Here is a 9,654-nt window from a genome sequence, read left to right on the forward strand (position 1 = left end):
CCTGTCTCATTAGGAAGGAGTTTGTTCTATGAGTTTGTTCTCAGCTGAGCACTGAGGGCAAATCTTTCTCATGAAACTTACATTCTATATATAGGACCAGGCCAGAGAAATCAGAATTTGCAAAAGAAAATATAGAATGTGTTATGTCTGAGTCACAAAAGGCTGTTCAAAATTGCATATTTGTACTTAGCTGGGTCACTGACTAGACCAACATGATAAAGGCAAACTGACTGTCCGATATGAGTTAAGAGGTTGCACAGCCATATGCTATTTCATTGAGGACAAAATTGTAACAAAGTCATTTGAAATAATCTGCCTGCATCTCCATGGACAGAGACTTCTAAAAATGCATTTTGACACAGAAAACCTTGTCTGATTTATTTACATTTCCCAGAGCACCACGCCCAAATCACTCATTGGTGGCAAAGCTGTGATATGTGTGTTATGGTGTTTTAAGAAAAAGCTGTTAATGTAGAGTTGGCTTCTCCCTAATGTAAAACTTTAGTATTCAGGTTAAGTTTAAGTATTGGTACTTTTCACTAAATAAATAAATAATTAGGTTTTGGATTATAGTTTGGCACTAGACCTTTACAAGGCTCCCCAGCCCTGAGTTTAAGAATGGTGAAGAACACACAAAGCTCTTGAACCACATGCAGATTTTTGTAATGTTTTTACTTATAAATCATCTTAGGTCATGTGGAGCTTTATTGCTCTATTTGATACTATCAAAAATGAGGATGAGAAATGGGAGGTTTTCAAGTTCAAGGTCAGCTGAGGGAACTGAGCTAGTTCTTGCATCAAGATTTAAAATTAAGGGCCATAGCTGCAGAGGTAGCTCAGCAATCTAAGAACCTGCCTAGAAAGCTCAAGGACCCCAGTACAGCATGGTGTGCCAGCCTGGCCCCAAAACCTCCGACTTGCTGTGCAGGCCCCCAAATGGGGCGTGGTGATGCAGGCCTGTAAATCTCAGCACTAGGGAGGCTGAGACAGGAGGATCACTGAGTTTGAACTGCCAGACCCTATACCAATAAATACATTTTAAAAGAATTAAAATAAAGGGCCAGAGCCTGGCTTAGTGTCAGAAGACTATCTTAAATTAGCTTAAGTTCAGCCTACAGCACACAAACAGCAAAGTGGATGAAAGCAATCCAAATTCTAATTCAATGGGAGCATGTGAAGAAAAATTACTAACATAAAAGAAAGAAAGAAGCAAACAAAAAAGAGGTGCACCCATCTTAATATGTGATTTGAGGAGCAGCAGGATACATTATTGAAAATAGTACTCATACAAGATTAAAGAAAACTTGATCCTGCTGGGGTCATTCATGAGTATCTTTTATGATGCTTATCAGGGAATCTTATCTCTGAGCATTGATTTTAGAGTTCATAACACAAAGTGAATGAGTTTGACCAGCGTGTGTCTAGAGGAACTTTAATTGTGAAGTCAGAGGAGTCTTTGAAAATCACTTGCAAAGTGAGATTGGGATGGAAATCTGACTCAGCAATTCCTATTTAGGCTATAAATTCCCTAAACCTTTCTATCGTCAGAAGCTTTTGCTATTTATTTAGTAATTTCCTTCAGTAATACTAAGAGCTACTTCTATTCATGTAGATGAGCAAGCCATGCTAGAAAAAAAGAAACAGGAAGTAGTCATACAAGTACCGGGAGGTAGCTTGGTTTTATGTAGTCTTGTTTAAAGACAACTTCCCAATTCCAGCTGTGTAATGTTTAAATGTCTCCTTAAATGAAACTGACACAGAGAAAATAGGATCCAATTAGCAAGAGTTTCCTTTCCTCCTTCCATCTGATAAGTTAACATCTATGCCTTCTAATAAAGATGTTCTATTTTTTTTTAGTGGCATTTGCACTATTCATTAGTCCCCTTTTAGTGCAAATAGCTGATAAAAAACCCAGGGCTAAAATGTACCCTTGGACAGGTGGCAGAGAGATTTTACCTGAGAAGGAAACTTCTTCAGGTCTGCATTTGGGTTTCTACAATAGCAAGCTACACTAAAATATAAGAGGAAACTTTACTAGTCACACTGGGCATCTGCACACCCCCTAGGAATATCACTTGATGTCCTGTGATAGGGCTAGGGTGATACTGCAAAAGATGACAAGGGTAATTACAAATGCGCCCTTAAGTTTACACATAGATAACACTGAGCAGGTTTTGTTCATTTGTTTGTTTTGTTTTGGTCCTTCTTGGATGTCCTTTTTTCGTTGTTGTTTTTTTGTTTTGTTTTGTGGTCCCCTTGTTTTGTTTTTGACAGAGCTTTTTCTTTTGGTTTGTTTGTTTCCCTCATCCCCAAAGGTCAGGCCCTTGGGTTATATTTTTATTCTCAGAAATTACGACTTCCTCTGTTTTCTCTGCCATTTCCTTGGTGCTCTTCCACGTCTAATGATGTCCTCTGGAGGCTCTCTATGCTCCTGTTTCTCCTCACAACACTCTCTCCTCTTCTATTGTAAAGGAATTCAGAGGCCATTGTTCTGTTGTCCTCAGTCCTCCCTTGGTTAAGGTCTCACATACCCAGTTACCATTTACCACATGACTAGAGGGCACTGTCACCTAAGACCCTGTATAACACCTTCTTCTCTTATGGCCCTTCCACCATTCCACGCCTTTACCATCTTTTATAAATCTTTTTATGGATCTGTTCACATCCTTTTAATTTTTAAAGTTTTTTTTTTTCATTATTCATTATTTTATTCATTATATTTTGCTTCAGATGCATCAAACTATGGGAACCCTTTAGTAAAACCACAGATAATAAAATTTTCAAAAGAACTTTACACAGAGCAATACACAACAAGGTTCTTCAATATACATGAAATAATGCGTTCAGAACCCTCAGTGAGAAAACTAACTTGTGCAAGATTCATAGTTTTTCATTTTAAAACAAAAATGTTTTTATAAATATTTAAAGTACTTCCTAGATTCTTATCACATATTAACTTTTGTATTTCAATCAGTGTATTCTCCATTTATTTTAAACACAGTCTGGGCTGGACAGATAGTTCAGTAGAATAAAAGCTTACCTGGGAAGCCTAAGGTCCTGAGTTCAATCCCCGGTATTGCAAAAACACAAATCTGTCCAGATTCTGGCAGGAGTACTAAGATGTTTGGTGGAGAATGTTAGTGTTTGATGTAATCTCTGCCTTACCTATTCATTTTATAGGTCCTGCACTAATAATCTCAATCCACTCCCATAACGTACATGGAAATTGGTTCCTCCTCATCATGGCAATATTTTACAGCAGGAATACTATGAAAGTTTGCAAAGATGGGTTCTCTCTGTGATTTCTCCATCAGAGTGATAACCAGAAAAAAAAAAAAAACACAAAAATGTCCAAAAAGCCATGTTTAAATTAATGGCTTCATAATTTAAAGATGGAGTCCACATCATTGTGAGTCTGACCTTTATCATGGGTAGGGAATCATGTTATGTTCTTCGCAGCACTAAAAGTTTACCAGCCAGGTGAAGCGTGTACCACAGTGATTTGTTTGCAAGCAGAGAGAATATGGAGCCCACTGATGGGCAGCGCTCACATGTAATGTTGTAACAAGCAAGAAGGAGAAACAGTAGAGATTCACAAGTATTTCTTAAAATGTAGACAAGACCTGGAACATTCAGGGTAAGGAGAGATCACCAAGTGAAATTTTTCCCAACTGACTCTGAAACTGGATGAAATGTTAAAGACAGCTGACTTACATTGCCAGAAAATGATCGCAAGTAAACTACAAAAAGAGACATTGTCAATTCTTGAAAAACTCTTGAGCCTAGGAGAACACAGAGGGGCTCACAGTATCCTTGTCTGTATGTCCCATTCTGTCCTTTCCTGAATGCATGAGGTGAGGCTGCTGCTGGGCAGGGCTGGTTGTAACCATAGCAGCTTTGCACAGTATAAAATCTTACCGTGAGCGATTTGTCAACAGAATCAGCAAATGCAGGAGGAAAGAAAAAGGTGAATCTCACTTGGGTGAGCAGTAGAGAGAAGGGTGAGTCAGAAAATTTTGTTTATTTATTATTTGAAAGAGAATAAAAAAACTTTAGAATTGATGCAGAATTTAAAGAAATGAGATGATAGGAATCCAACAGTGGTTGTTATAGGACATATGGTCTTCAGAATAGTTGTTCAGATTATGAGGACTAATCATGCGAAATTGATCAAAAATAAAATCAAGTATTAACTATTCCTCTCAATACACCAATAGAAATTAATAGTACAAATTTTCTTACCTACTATATATTTTTCCTTCTTTTCTCTTTTCCCTCATCTTAGTTGTTCTTTCCTTTTTTAAAATTAATTTTATTGAGAAACAAATGGCAATGAGATAGTTTCAAAAAACGTTAGACAGTTGCAATAATTGATACATTGCCTATTGTTGTCTTCATAGTATTATTCATAGTACAAGATGCAGACATGATATCCTGTACAAACACTATTACTACAAATCTCTCTTCTCATAGAATTCAGAGAAAGTAGCTGTATATGTATCCTAACTACTTTATATATACAGACACAAAATGGTCCTTCATTTATTTCACCCTTTTTTGTTTAGTTTTGTTAGAAATGGGTAATCCATTGCCATTTACATATTGTAGGTACCTGAATTCAGCACAACAATCCAATATACGCCAGTAGTCCATATTGGTAGTGAGTTTTCCGTAGGACTGGAAATGTCAGAACTTGTTGACTTGAGCATTTTACAGCACAGAATATTATTATGGATTTACTTTTATAAATTGCTGGGTTTTTTAAAAAAATTTTTTTCTTCATGCTTAAGACCAAGATAAAGCAAGACCTATATAACAAGAAATATAACTTTTGTATCTGATAAGGTCAGTCAGTTCCCCTCAGGATTTACCCTGAAGCTCTGTACCACAGTTTATAGATCCTTTGTCAGTGTCAGCCATGTGGATGAGTCACAGCTATTGCTTGACCAATTTGTTCTCTGTGAAAATCTGAGAGAATGTTTTCTCCCTATGTGACTCTCCTTAGGCACATTCTACATCATCGATCATTTTCCTCTGTGGCTCCGTAATATCCTTGATCAGAACACCACTGGGACACCATTGAGTTATATGATGTTACAGTACAGGTTCTCTCATGGCCTGAGTCCTCACTGACCTTGAATGGCTAGGGGCAAAATGTTGGCTGTCCTTGCAGCCCTTCTTCTTACTAATTTTTGGTCTGCAAACTTAAGTTGGTAACTCTCCAGAAGAGAAGCTTAATGAATGCTTGTTTAAAAAAAAAAAAGGATAATAAATGAAAACAAGAGACAAGAAAAAAATGTCATAGGACTTCCCTGCTACAATGCTGTATATGGTTAGATTTCTAAATTTCTGTGTAAAAATATGCAATTGTTCATTCCTATTTTTAAAATATTTTTATTGCTTTATTTTTTTTTCTTCTTCACATTCTGTAGGGATTTAAAGTTTAACATATCAATACTTGTTGGAAAATACCTGTCCCATGTTATCTCTGACATGTTTGATATTCAGACAGATAGTGAGGCTAAGCTCAACTGCCTATGTTATAGGATACTTGTTCTTTCCTTTTGAGCAGTTTCTTTCCCTGTCACAGTATTTGTTGTACCTTTGGATTTTATTTTATGAGTCAAAAACTTAACCAGAACATCTCAGAAATGAGAGACAAGAGATTGACAAAAAAAGCTTTGAACTGGTGCCTGGCTGCTGAGGATATTCCAGGCTGGCTGAGGAAAAGCAAAAACGAACGAAGACGTGAAATCTTCCTGATGTGTATTTCAATCTATGTCTTCAAGTATAGTCAGCTCTGGCAGGAGAGGACAGTGCCTTATTGCATGGAGTGTATGAGCCAAACGATTGGCTAAATAAGGGGGGTGATTCTTAGAATATTAGCAAAAACATAAAATACAAAATAAGAGTAACAGTGGCAAAAATGAACAAAGACACAGAGTCCATCCCCGGAGGGAGGAAAGTAAGCACAGGGAGATAGTTAAAGAACATTCCTGAAGCTTGGGCAAAATAGACATCAGCAACCCACAGAGGGAAATATCAAATCCCAGAGTTGTGACATGAAATTATTTGAAATTCTAACATTTTAACCAAAACTTCTAGACATACCAGCACAAGAAAAATATGACTTACGCACAGGAAAAATAAACAGAAGAAATTGTTAGTGAGAGGCAGATATGTTGGTTAAGCAAACTGTTCAAAACAGCTACTGCATATGAACATACGGCAAGAATTAAAGGAAGATATAAACCTGAATCAGTACACAGGGATCACAGGCACAATAGGAACAATGAAACTGAACAAATAGAAGTTCTGCAGTTAGCAAGAATAACAGCAATAGTGAGAAATGGATTAACAGCAGATTTTAAATGACAAAAGTTAGAATGAATAAATTTAAAGGTACATCAAATTAAATTGAAAGTATATAGTATCCACACCACAAATCAGCTGAAAGGACATCAAAAAAGAACAAATAGAGGTCTTTAGGACAATGGCAAAGCCTACCAACAAATGAGTATAATGACATTGTAGAAAGAACAAGTGTGTGGGGATAGTTGTTTAACTCCCTTCAGTTTTCTAAGGGGCAGATAAAGTGCTAAAGGTAAACAAACTCTTAGAACTTTTCAAATTACAGAACAAATGTTGGTGTATAGATTCAAGAAGTTCAGTGAAACTGAATGGAGAGACCCTACCTACCGTGTAGTGAATCCGCTGGTGAATGCCAAAGGTGACAAGAAAAAATTTAAAAGCAGCAAGAAGACAACTGTACATAAAATAGCAATTTAATTGAAATTTGGCTTTTTATCAAACACAGTGAAGGCCTCAAGGGAGGGTAGTGGCAAATTTAAAATTCTGAAAACATAACTGAACAAAAACATACTTGTTTCCCCAAAATTTAATGTAACTCTTCTTTATTTTTATTTTTTATTTTTTTGGTGTCTATACGATATACATTTTATTTTTTACTTTTATATTAATTTTATTTAGAAGGAAGTAGCAATGAGACAGTTTCAAAACAGGTTAGTAGGACAGTTACAATCAGCTCAAGTCAACTTCTGACATTGCCATTCATGTGGATAACCCACTACTATTACAGACTACTGGGTATATTGGATTACTTTGCTGAATTCATGCACCTACAATATAGAAATGACAATGGAATGCCCATATCTGGTAGAAGTAAAAAAAAGGGGGGGATATAAATGAAAGACCATCTTGCAGTGAAAAAAAAATATATGTATATACAACATAGTCAGCATAGATATACAGCCACTTTCTCTTAGTTCAATGAGAAGAAAGTTTTGAACTAATAGTGTTTAAGCAAGAAACTCTTCTTTAAAAATAAGAACAATCCAAGACAAGTCTCACCTGTGTGAATTGCTTCTCAGCAGATTGCTTTGTACAAAACAGCTAGAGTCCCAAAGAAAGGGAGAGTCCCATCAAGTGGGAACCACAGTCTAGAGGAAGAAGTGAGGCGCACAGGAATTAGAAAATATGCAGGTACATAGAAAAGAATACATGGTCATCTTTTCAAAATCCTTTTCTTAATTCTTACTAGTCATGTATAGTAATTATAGTACCATCTTCATGGTTCATGACATATGATCCATATGGCAACTGGAGGAGCAAGAGTAGCAGGAAAGGGATCAAGGTTACTATATTTTATAGGAAACAAATGTTGACCTAAGACAGATTATGAAAAGATAAGGGCATATTTTCATTCCTAGAGCAGCTACTGGAAGAGGAAGCATGCTATAATGGGGTCAACTGTCATTTTGAAAAGAAAAGAGGCCTACTGTAAGCCTTAAAGCAAAACTGTAAGCTTTTCCACATGAAAGAAGTCAATAAACGAGAAGCAAACATTAGACATGAAGTAACAAGTGGAACTTGGTGGGTATAAATACAACACATCGATATATTAATTTTTAATGGATGAAGTACTTTAATAAGGAGGCACAGATGATAAAGCTAGGTAAAAGACCAGGTTCAAACTGTCTGGTAGAAAATCATGTTAGAGTGACTGACACAAGTAGGTAAAATGTACAACATAGGAAGTAAGTGTTCGAACAAATGCCACCTGTAAAAAATCTGAGTCTGGGGAGGTGGCTCAGTAGGATAAGCGCAAGGGCCTGAGTTCAATCCCCAATTCAGAAAAAAAAAGTCTATCTGTATTAAGGCCAGAAAATAAGTCTTTAAAACAAGAATTACTAAAGATCAGGAGAGACATTTTGTGCTGACAAAAAGGTAATAAGTCAGAATCACATAGTCACAAATGTATACCCACTAAAAAAGAGCTTACAAAACACACGAAGTAAAAACTGACAGAACCAAGGAGTGAAATAGATAATTTGACAATTACAGTCACAGGCTTACTATCTCATTTTGATAAATAATAGAAATAGAAAATAGCATATTAGAAAAATACTGTCAACCATCTTTAACATTTATGGATAGTCGATCAAGAGCAAAGTATACCTTTTATTTTAAACAAAAGAAATGAATAAAAATGATACAGAGTTTCAAAACAAAGTGATAGAAAATTAACATTGGTTATTATATTACATGCTGTTATCTTCAGCGTAGATGTGCAGATTGTCAGACATAGACATGCAAAATTGATCAAGCAATATGAAAACTAACTTTTCTTTTCAATTAACTAATAAAAATGAGAGCAGATTATCTTAAGTTATCGTGTGTGTGTGTGTGTGTGTGTGTGTGTGTGTGTGTTTTCCCTTCCTTCTTTTCTCCTTTCCCTATCCCAGTTCTTTCTTTTTGAACAGTTTCAATCCCTTTCACAACAATTATTGTGCCTTTTGAGTCTTATTTACTCTTTCAGTTTCTGATAGTATGGAAACAATACAATGTTTACACATGCGGGTCTGATTTCACTTAGGAATATGGTCTCTAGTTGCATCCATTTACATACAAAAGCCTTTGTCTTTTATTATAGCTAGGTAGTAGTCCGTTGTATAAAATTAACACTTTTTAAAATCTATTTCTCAGTTGATGAGCATTTTGGTTGTTTCTAAGATTTAGCTGTTACTAATTGTGCTACTGTAAACATGGATCTATCTATCTATCTATCTATCTATCTATCTATCTATCTATCTATCTATCTATCTTTCTGTGGTATGGTGTTTTCAATTCTTCTTGGAAAATACCCAGAAGTAGAATAGCTGGGTTGAATGGGACTTCAAATTCTAGCTTTTTGAGGAATATCCACACTCATTTCCACAGTGGTCTTACTAGTTCGTGTTCCTACGAACAGTAGGGAAAAACTATTTTTCCCCACAGCCTCACCATCGTTTGTCACTGATAGGGGGCCTGCCCCTTAGCTCACTTCTTTAAGTGGCTGCTTCAACAAAGCGGTCAGGCTCAGGTTGCTGTGTTTCGATTCCCACAACCCACAACTCAAGCCAGCTAAACCTACCCTGAAGGCTTTTGGAACAAAAAAAAAAAAAAAAAAAAAAAAGAAAGAAAAGAAAAGAAAATCCTTCTGCCTTTGTTATTGATTGACTTCTTGATGATAACCCTTTTTTCTGTGGTGAGACAGAATCTCAGAGTTGTTTTCATTTGCATTTCTCAAATGACCAATGATGTTTAACATTTTTTCATTTATTTATTTGATTTATCTATCTCTTCATCTCAGAA

The sequence above is a fragment of the Octodon degus genome, unplaced genomic scaffold, assembly GCF_000260255.1.
Source record: "Octodon degus isolate 3935 unplaced genomic scaffold, OctDeg1.0 scaffold00023, whole genome shotgun sequence".
Taxonomy (NCBI): Eukaryota; Metazoa; Chordata; class Mammalia; order Rodentia; family Octodontidae; genus Octodon; species Octodon degus.